Raw genomic sequence first — 10959 nt, forward strand, 5'->3', positions numbered from 1 at the left:
AACAATCATTGTCTAATTTTTTTCTGAGATTCACCTCTGATGACAATGAAGGAACTCTAAACCTTCTCCTCCATGAGAGTCTGTAACTTCATTTGAGAACATTGGGTCTTTTAAATCCTCAGGTTCTTCCCCTGAAATTGTTTCAAAGCTTCCCAATGAAACCTTCTAGGCCTTCTCCAAGCATATTGAATCACCTATTTATTAACTTATCAATCATATCACAAGACTGTTGGCTCATCATAAACTTGAATTCCAGAAAAATTCCTTATCTTTTTTTTTACTTGAACTGCTGAAGCCAAATTTTCCCCCATCTTAGTCTTGAGCAATTAATTTTTTGGACTAAAGAACAAGACCATTTCTTTTTCTCCAAGTTTTACCCTTGGATGTTCTTGAACACTGCAGACTTCTGTCTCTGATACTTCTGTCCCATAACTGAAGTCATCTGCAAATTTGATCATCCATGCTCTCTATGACTTAATTCAAGTGGGGAAAAAAATTGCTATAATGGTTAAGAAAAATGTCAAGCCCTGGGCACACTATTGAAGAATCATTAACCATCTTTATGGTGCCTCGTCAATTACAAAACACTTTCCCTAATGTTATCTCTTTTAATTATCTCAATTACCAATGCAATTATTGTACTACATGTGAAGAGGAAGACTAAAAAAAAAAAAAACTATATGACCTGCCTGATGTGAAAGAGCTAATAAATGACAAAATAGGAAACAAGACTTAGGGCTTCTGTTTCCAGTGAGTTTTCAAAGAGATTTTTATTAATTTTTTCTTATTTATTTTTGATGCTGGGGATTGAACACAGGGCCTTTGCACATATACTACCACTGAGCTATGCCCCCAGTCCCCAAGGACAGATTTTTAAATGCAAAAATTTACCTAATCGCTTTTGCCTTTTTTTTTCCCCCAGTACTGAGGGTTGAACCCAGAGGTGCTTAACCATTGAGCCACATCCCCAGCCTTTCATATTTTTTTTTTAATTCTGAGGCAGGGTCTCTCTAACCTGTTTAGGGCCTTGATAAATTGCTGAGGCTGGCTTTGACCTTGCAATCCTCTTGCCTCAGCCTCCCAAACTGCTAGGATTACAGGAGTGCACCATCACACATTTCCTTCTTTTGTCCCATGACATTAATATAGACAATTAAAATCAAGAAATATTTTCTACAAATAAACCCAGAAGCCAAATGCACTATGCAGAGTAAAAGCAGGCTGTCCTGACAGAAGTAGGGAGAGGGTGTTCACAGACTCTCTCTTGTAGGCCTCCCTTGGGCCTCCCTTCAACCCTGGAAACTGAGGCATCTTATACTTCTCAGACTACAACTGGGAAATCACCAGCCAATGCCATGTCCTTAACTGTGACTTCTCTAAAAATGATTTTTAAAGTAAGGCCAGCTTATCCCTTGTTTTTATAATACATTCTAGACTCTTGTGGGAGATTATCTGGCCCAATGGTTTAATGATATTTTACATGGAACAGAATTGTTTTAAAGTTTGAAGGCATCTTTATTTTTTTAAATCTTTATTTCACAGATGAAGAAACAGTAACCCAGAGAGGAGAAGTAACCTTAACAGGATCATTCCAAAGAGGAGAAAAGCTGAGAACCAGACCTGGCTGCTCCTGAGAAGGTAAACTCCTCTGACTGTATCATGGAATCTCGCTTTTAGAAATCCGACCCTTTTGACTATGAAATGACATTTTTAACAAGATGAAGCCTCTAGTTCTCTTGTAAGCTACCAACAAACATGTATAATATACTGGGCATTATATTGGCACTGAAGATGATATAAAGGAGCAAAATGTGGCGATCAGCTTTAGTACAAGGCTTCAAAATACTGATTCTCAGCTTATAGACATGAGTTTCAAAGTGTCCTTTGAAACAAGCAGAAAAATGTTCATCTATGCAAACTTTGTATAAATTGCTGGGGTTTCATACATGCCACCCTCCCCCAACCAAGTCCTTGGCCTCTGGGTGAAGAATTCCTAGACCTAGAAGCCAATCCCAGCACAAGTGCCAAGGCAAGAATCACATAGCACCAGCTACTGCCTTATTTATGGGTCTGCTTTTAAAGACTGCTCTTGTTTCGACATCCTTCATCTTTTATTTAGATGGAACAGCTTCTTATCCTGGAAGGCCTTTAGTACCAGAGAAGAATATATGTTTAAATAAGCACTTAATTAACTAAGTAGGACAATTTGAGAGAAAAGTACAGTAAAATGAAGACATTGTCTTGCAAAAATGTTAACTAAAACAATAAGGATGATCAGTGTTTATATCAGGACATTCATTTTCTTTCTAGTTTTTTGTTTTGTTTATTCTAATTCTTTAGAAAGAACAGGAAGTAGAATGATAAGAAACATAGACCACCACTAGCTCACTAGCTGCCTGCCCACTTTATTATTATTAATATTTTTATGTGATACTAGGGATTGAACCCAGAGGTGCTCTACCACAGAGCTACATCCCAGCCCTTTTTTAAAATTTTATTTTCTGTTTTGAGATGAGGTCTCACTAAATTGGCCCGGCTGGCCTTGATCTTGCACTCCTCCTGCCTCAGTCTCCATAGTCACTTGGGATTACAGGGTGTACCACCACGCCTGGCAGCTGTCTGCCCACTCTTATTACATCTACAGTAAGGGCACCCTATCAGCTAGTGGAAAAAGGGGTAAAAATGTGGACAAAGAGAAATAGATTTATCTTGTAAATGGTTGTTCCCTAAATCTTTCCTTTTTGCTATGATGTTTCAGGAGATTTATGGTGCTGAAATCTCCATTTCCTTATTTTACAATGTTATGAGGAACTCCAGTATTACTATAAAGGTATTGATAATGAAGCTTGATTTTGCCTATTCAAAAAAATACTTGTTGGACGCTTAGCATTTGTTAGGGGTAGTTGATGGGACAGAAGGAACACTTAGATAGCTTCCCAATGTGGTTTCCAACTTGGCTTCTGAAAATAAACAAGGCACAAAACTTTTCATGCCTCAGTTTCCTCATCTTTGAAATGAAGTAGTTCATTGAAAATGCTCAGAATTGTTAGTTGCACATGTGAGGTGCTCAGCAAATAACAGAGGTTATAGAGGTAGCTGAGGCCTCTGTTCTCCCTTCTGGCAGCCATGCCCGAATTGAACATTCTTAAGAATAATCTTTCTAAACCTGGCTTCTGATTTAGTAGGTGATAAAGGCCATGTGCTCTGCCTTAGAAAATGATCCCATTCTCTTTTATTCTTTGTCTGGTCTTCCTAATCTGGCAATCATATATCAACATAAGGTGGTGATAATCATAATAGCTAATATTCATTTACCGCTTCCTTTTGTTGTTGTTGTTGTTGGTACTAGAGATTGAACTCTTCAAACCAGCCCTTATTTATTTATTTATTTATTTTTGAGACAGGGTCTTACTAAATTGCCCAGGCTGGCCTCAAACTTGACATTCCTCTTTACCTCAGCCTCCTGAGTAACTGGGATTATAGGCATGCAACACCATGCCCAGTCTAAATGTTTTATCCTTTCTAATCTTCCCAGCAAGTGTATGTAAAGTTCTATTATCATTTCTGTTTTCCAATTAAGAGCAGCTGGGTACCTTAGCAAGGGCAGCACAGTTTGTAAGGACAGAGGGTGGCATTCAACCCCAGACAAGACCCAGCACCCAAGTGTGCAACCACTCTACCAATCCAGCCCTCAGCAGGATTCTCTTCCAGTTCCCATGTGACCACCACAAGACCTTGGACATTAATTCCTTCACCTTGGAAACAGGCATGATTTAAGACTCTAGACATAGCCTGAATCCTGGACTCCCAAGATGAGGTTTTTCTGACTCACCTGAAGGAAGTCCTGTTTTATAAGGTTCTAGTCCTTTTAAGGATATCAGTATTTGTTTCCTAGGGTGACTAGAACATGTAACCCCAGTTCTGGTGGCTGGAAATGACATAAATTTGTTTTATGACAGTTCTGGAAGTAGAAGCCTAAAATCAAGGTGTTGGCAGGGTTGCGCTTCTTCCAAAGGCCATTGGGAGAATTCTTCCTTGCCAGCTTATGGCAGCTTCACTAGTTCCTTGGCTTGTGGTGGCATGACTCTGACTCTGTCTTCACATGGCCCTCTCTCTGTGTCTCTTCTAGGACGGTCATCATTAGATTTAAAGCTAACCTGGGTAATCCAGGATACGCTCTGGTCAAGATCCTTAATTACATGTTTTAGAGCCTCCTTCTACATAAAGTCACATTTGCTGCTTTCAGGACATAGACATATCTCTTTGGTGGCCACCATCCACCCTACTACAATATCTCTAATCCAAATATGTTTATGTCTGGGAGAGATTCTTCTGGTATTTTTCCTGACATCAAATCCACGTGTCTTCAGAGAGTAGAATGCTTCCTCTTACACAATGTAGGCTTATAGTTAAAGTGCCTACAAAATATGTTCATTAAAAATACATATATTTTTTAAATGCCCAGTTGCCCTTAGCTTCATCACATTTCTCTGAGAATCAACAGAGTTCTTTGGAAATGAATAATTGTTAACTATTTTAAAGAAAAAAAAACTTGAGTTCACTAGCCTTCCCCTTTTCACTAGGAAAATGCAAACATCCACACAATGGGGAGCTCAAGGAGGAGGGTAAAGCTGCATTGATATGTCCACACTGCTCTCCCCAGGAAAAAGAGAAAGACACTTGGCTAAATTGTGAGCAAGACTTTTTATATATATATATCTTTTCAATAACTCACTTCTCAGTACAAAACTATAAAAATCTAATTAATATAATTCTGTTGTCTAAAAGCAGCAAGATGTTTTGGTCTTATCTATAAATTCCTGCCTTTTTCCCTTCTCACCTTCACCCCACAGTGTCACCAATGTAACCAGGAACTATCTGGGGATTGGCTGAGAAAGCACCTCAATAGCACTGTGTCTATCACCATGACCTTTGGAGTCAGCCTGGCTTTCCATTTATTACTCTACTTTCTAAAAAGCAGTAACAACTGAGATGCAAACTTGGGTCACCAAGGGCAGTGTGAGGGCAGCAGGTACATCATTACTGGCGCAAAAAATCAAATCTATGAAAATTCAATGTTGCTGTCCACCATAATAAGAAAATCGCTGAACTCATTCTCCAAAGCTTTCCAGACTGTGTAATAAGAAATAAAGAAGCCAAAAGAAGAAGCAGGGGAAGAGGGGGGGTGGGGGAAGAGACCAGAAAGCAAAAATAAAAAATGTTTTATAAGCACACCTGTTCAGTATTACCTCTGAAAAAAAATGTGCAAAGAAAACACACTATAAGTATAGAAAATCTTACTGGAAAGGCTTCAACTGACCAGCTACCTACACAATCAGTTTCCCTTTGGCAGAACTCTTGGAACTAGTGTTGAGTGGTTATACTCTTGACAAATCGATATTGCAGCAATGTACCTTCACCCTCAAATTGTTCCTTGGATAAGCGTTCAGCTTCTGAAGAGTCCTCAAGTGTAATAATGATTGGTAAGGATGAGGTAAAGGCTTTATTTTTCATGGTCAAGTTTCTAGCTACTAAGACAGACAGAGTCCTTGGAAACAAACAGTAACTGGGTTCTTGACGTAAGTCTGGGTTTGATGGCAATGGAAGAGCTGGGGAAGAGAAGAAAAGGGCAGAAGTGTCCTGACGCTCAGCTGGTGAGGGATTTGCGAGGATAGTAGGATGGACAATAGCTTGAGCTGAAAGCTTAAGTGCTCTAGGTGTTGAGATCTGAGGAACCCTCTTTGCAAAAGCAGAGAAGCCTATTTTAGGATGTACAATTCCCACAAGTACTGTAGGAGATAAAGTTACTAAAATTTCTCTTATGCCAAAAATAAACGTAAACATGTCAACTCTTCTCAGAAGGTTCTATGGAGTTTTACAGTTTTGAGTTTTCATCACCTTCTGACAGCCAAGAAAGGAACTCCAATTGGGACTTGACAACTATTATTATTTGAAGACTTTGGAAGTGTTTAGTCAGCTGTGGATGGCATATCCACGTGATTTCATTAAACTCGTAATGCTCCACTTCAGCTTGAGACTCTCAATGTTCATGACTCTTTTTTTTGAAATGTTGTTCAGACTATTTTAAAGTTTATTTTTAAATTTCTGGCCTTCTTGATGTTAGGATTTATTCATTGACATTTAAAAAAAAAAAACATATAGCATAAAATTTGCCATCTTAACCATCTCCAGGTGTACAGTTCAGGAGTGTTAAGTATATTCGCATTGCTGTGCAACCAGTCTCTAGAACTTCATCGTTGTGCAGAACCCAAATTCCATCCTATTAAATGACAACTCCATATTTCCCCAAACTCAGCCCCAAGTAACCACCATTCTACTTTCTGTTTCCATGAGTTTAGCAACTCTCGATACCTCATGAAAGTAAAGTCACACAGCATTTTTCTTTTGTAGAGTAGTTTATTTCACTTCAACAAGATTCATCTATGTTGTAACATGTGATGGAATTTCCTTCTTTTTCAAGGATGAATAATATTCCTGTGTGTGTGTGTGTGTGTGTGTGTGTGTAATCTCATCCTTTATTGATTCATTTGATGGAGGATATTTGGGTTGCTTCCACCTTTTGACTACTACAATTATGCTAATTATCTGAATTTGGATTTAATGACTTTTCAAAAATAACTTCAAGTGACTTAAATTCATGATAGTATTGTAGTTTTGTTCATTGTTTTACCTCTAAAAGCAATTTAGCACCTTTGGGCACAATGTCTTCAGAAATGAAAAGTTACTCAGAAGTTATACACTTTCCTCTTTCCTTCTTTATAGAATAACAGTTTTTTTTAACATTTATTTATTTATGTATCTTTAGTTTTAGGCGGACACATTATTTTGTTTTTATGTGGTGCTGAAGATCGAACCCAGTGCCTCATGCATGCTAGGTGAGCACGCTACCACTGAGCCACAACCCAGCCCCATAGAATAACAGTTTTTTAATTGTAATCAAGAAAATTGTCTTAAGACACACATTGTAGCTAAACCTTTGCCCAGATGCCCACCCTCCATTCCAGTACTTTCAGAAGGAAACAAGGACACTGCCTTGTTTCTATGCCATTACATGAAAGGACATCAGAAACAAGACAAACTCTATTGTCCTCCATCCCATTACAAAATTCTCTTTCCATTCATAACATCTCAGTCTTTATATACTTGCTACTCATTTTAGCTTCAAAACAAACCTTTTGAAAACAACATAACATTAAAACAGAACAGTTGAATTTAGTAAGTCCTAAATTATTATAATCATTAAAGTCAAATTCCAAATTTTGTTTCCTAGCCAGAAATCCTTCATTCATAAATTCCTCTGGAGTCTGCCAGAGTATGCCAAAAACCAAAGTCTGTGTTGAAATACTCGACACTGGTCTTATCACATAATGGCATCCCTTGATTGACTGGAAAACCCTGTTTTCTATTCTGCTTTTATTAGTGTTAATGAAAATTAGAGGCAATAAGTTTAGTTCATATGCCACAAAACACTCTGTACCAGCTTGGCTACATTGTTGGTAATTTTTTTCCTTTTAATATATTATTTTACTAATAATGAACTCACTTCTAATAATAGCAACTCACTTTTAAGTACAAGGTTACAAAATTTAGTTAGAGTAATTGAGTTGCCTAAAAGCAATACATACCTTTGACTTACAATGGTTTCTTCCTCTCTGGAGAATCCATAGAATTATCCCACTCCTCCTGAAAGCGTAAAAAAAGTCCCTTAATTGCCCCATGGTTGTTTAATTTTCTTTCTTGGCTTTGATCATCACAAATTTAATTTGTCTTTTTAGCTCTCTAGTCTGACTTCAAGTATTCACTCTTCTGTCAACATGAGAAACTAGTTGCCAAAGGAAGGCTGGAGAGCATCCTAACCTGGAAAGGGAATTCCAAGAAAATATTAGGAAGGATGAAATATGGAACTTTCTGTAGGACATCAAAAACATTGGGGTCACCAACAGAAAAATTAGAGCCAGATGTACAGACACTAAAAAACCAGCAAGCTCCTGTTGTGCCTAATTCTTACAAAGATACATTATGAGATGAGAAAGCTGCAATGTGTTCAATTCTCCTAGTGCTCCAGCATGGGATTACTTCCTTTAGAACCACTTTCTACCTGCTAATCTTAAATTATTACTCAGTTAGGATAAGCACTTGTAAAAACCACATTAGAGGGGTTTAAATCCACCTCACATGTGTTTCTTATTCTCCACAGAGTCCATGAACTTTTAACATTATGAGAAACTAAAACAGCATTTGTTATATATTTCTTAAAAAAAATAGTACTATCTCTCTTCCATCCTTCAAAAAGACAGATGGTACAGAATTTGCAGAAAATAATCTGTCTAAACTCATTGCCTGAAAGCAGGCAATGTGAATTCATAAATAACTTGTATGAGTTCCCCATCATCCTGAGTAAATATTAAATAAGCCGAAGTGTGGTTCTGCCCTCAATAACCTTATGATTTTTGGTTATTCAGTCAGTCAATCAACCAACTTACCTGCCAGGCACTGCAGATAAAGAGTTAAATGCTACACATTCCACATGTTCAAAGACCTCACAGGCTAGTGGGGAAATCGGTTGTACTTAGCTAATTTTAATACAGTATAGTGTTGAAATGTTGCTACAATGGTAACACGTAGAAAGCAATATATTTCTTTGGCAGACAGGGAAGGTCTTCAGAGAATCAGTCACAGTAGAGACAATATAAGAAGTGGGCCTTGAAAATATATAGGATTTTATTTGGCAGAGAAGGGGCACAAGAGAATTTCTAGGAAAGAAAAGAGTGTGAACTAAAACATGGAAGACTTAGAATCAATGGTATTTAGCAGGAGAGTTGAGAGACGAAGCTGGAGAGGTGAAGGAATCAAACTGTGCAGGGCCTTAAATGTTTCATTTCATAAGAATAGCGAACCATTGGAGGTTTTCAAGCAGAGAAACGAACTCTATGTTTAGAAAGTTAATTATAACAGCAGCATGGAAGATTGTAATCTCAAAGGGAGACAAGTTGGTAAGCTGTTTCATTAGCCCAAGAGATGGAGAGATTCTGCAGTAAAGTACAATAAAACTTTCTGCAGTAATGGAGATATTCCACATAAATGCTCTTCAATATGGTAGCCACATGTCACATGTGCACTTGAAATTTAAATTTCCACATGTGCCTAGTGGCTGCTCTATTGAACAGTACAGAGATATCTTAGAGAAGCTAGCCCTTGAGTTAAGCCCTTAAAATAGTTTTCCAATTGTAAGTTGCAATCAGTGAGCTAAGAAATCTATGTGGTATATCACAACTGGGATGTTTTTAATGAAAAGAGAGAATAACAGAATAGGGTAGAATATACTATAATAATATAATAGAAGAGAATAGAACATAAAATATCAGCATCCATCTCAAAGATAGTATTATTTGGAGAGTGTTTGTTTCAGTTACATGATCATGTACGTACACTGGATCACAATGCAAACTGTATTTTTTCCTATTGCATTTTAAAATGTTTAAAGCCAGTCCCTTGTAGGAGGAATTGTTTAACCTACATACAAGAGTTATTGGGAAAAGATTTTCATAAGGCAAAGATAACTAACATAAGCAAAATTCACTAGAGTTTAGAACAAAGATAACTCCAGACCTTTCAAGAACTTCCTAATTCTTTTTCTTTGAAATTTTAAAATAGACTTAATTTTTTAGAACAATCTTAATTTTTTAGAACAATTTTCAGAAAAATCAAGACGATGCTACAGAGAGTTCCCACATATCCTGAACCTAATTTCCCCTATTCAAATCTTACCTCAGTATGACATACTTGTTACAACTGATGAGACAATAGTGATACACTATTATTAACTAAATTCCCTACTTTACTCAGATTTCCTTAGTTTTTACCTAATATCATTTTTCTGATGCAGGACTCCATCTGGGGCACCACATTGCAATTAGTCATTACATTTCCTTGAGCTCCTCTGAGCTGTGACCATTTTTCACACTTTTTTTGGGGGGGGGTTGTTTTTTGTTTTTGATGACTGAGAATTTTGAGGAGTGCTGGTCATGTATCTTCTTCTGGAATTTATTTATTTATTTATTTATTTATTTATTTTTTATGATTAGTCCTGTGGGTTATTTACAGGAAGACTATAGAGGTAGGAAGCCATTTTCATGAGATTACATCACGGATACATACTACCAATGTGAGCAATCACTGATGAGGCTGACCTAAAACAACTGAGCAGTTCTTATTCGTCTTCATTGTAAACTTACTCTTCTTTATCTTCCTGTTCTATACTGTACTATTCAGAAGGAAATCACTGCCATTCTTTTTTTTCTTTTTTCTTTTTCCTTTTAATAAGTGAATTACTTGGGGCTGGGGATGTGGCTCAAGCGGTAGCGCGCTCGCCTGGCATGCGTGCGGCCTGGGTTCGATCCTCAGCACCACATACAAACAAAGATGTTATGTCCGCCAAAAACTAAAAAATAAATATTAAAATTCTCTCTCTCTCTCCCTCTCTCTCACTCTCTCTTAAAAAAAAATAAGTGAATTACTTAACTAAAGGAAGGCTTGTATTTGCATAAGTTATACTGAGTTCTTTTCAAAGAAAGCTACTTCTGAATACAAGCATAGTCTCTTTATTTAGAGAAAGCATCTCCTCAATAGGCAGAAAACTTTTATCACTCACTTCTCAGATTTCAACTTCTGAATGTGAAGCACAGAAACAGCTGGGTAATTGATACAGAATTTCAAAATGAGTTGGGAAAGAGTTAGCCACAAATTAATTGCTGGTCCTCATTTTTTAGTTCCTGATTCTAATGTTGTATAAGTAAATGTCACCTAAAACATGTTAGCCCCCTGCCCTTTTTTTTTTTTTTTTTAACCCAGGAGGGAACCTAATTTTTAGAAAAGGAAATCCCTGACAGAAAAAGTCTAATAATGTGAAGTACTCCTTTTTTTTTTTTTTTTTTTTTA

At 37.1% G+C, this 10959-nt stretch overlaps 1 protein-coding gene across 2 annotated transcripts in view; it reads left to right on the forward strand.

Moving 5' to 3' along the window:
* The window catches only part of Sptssb (serine palmitoyltransferase small subunit B), a 29926-nt gene that overhangs the window by 10562 nt on the left and 8405 nt on the right, over window positions 1–10959 (forward strand). For both annotated transcript variants that reach the window (XM_048814375.1, XM_015494355.2), the window contains exon 2: window positions 1543–1638. The gene's annotated coding sequence lies outside the window, so the exon portion shown is untranslated. The remainder of the gene's footprint in view (window positions 1–1542; window positions 1639–10959) is intronic.

The sequence above is a fragment of the Marmota marmota genome, unplaced genomic scaffold, assembly GCF_001458135.2.
Source record: "Marmota marmota marmota unplaced genomic scaffold, marMar, whole genome shotgun sequence".
In the NCBI taxonomy this organism is placed as follows: Eukaryota; Metazoa; Chordata; class Mammalia; order Rodentia; family Sciuridae; genus Marmota; species Marmota marmota.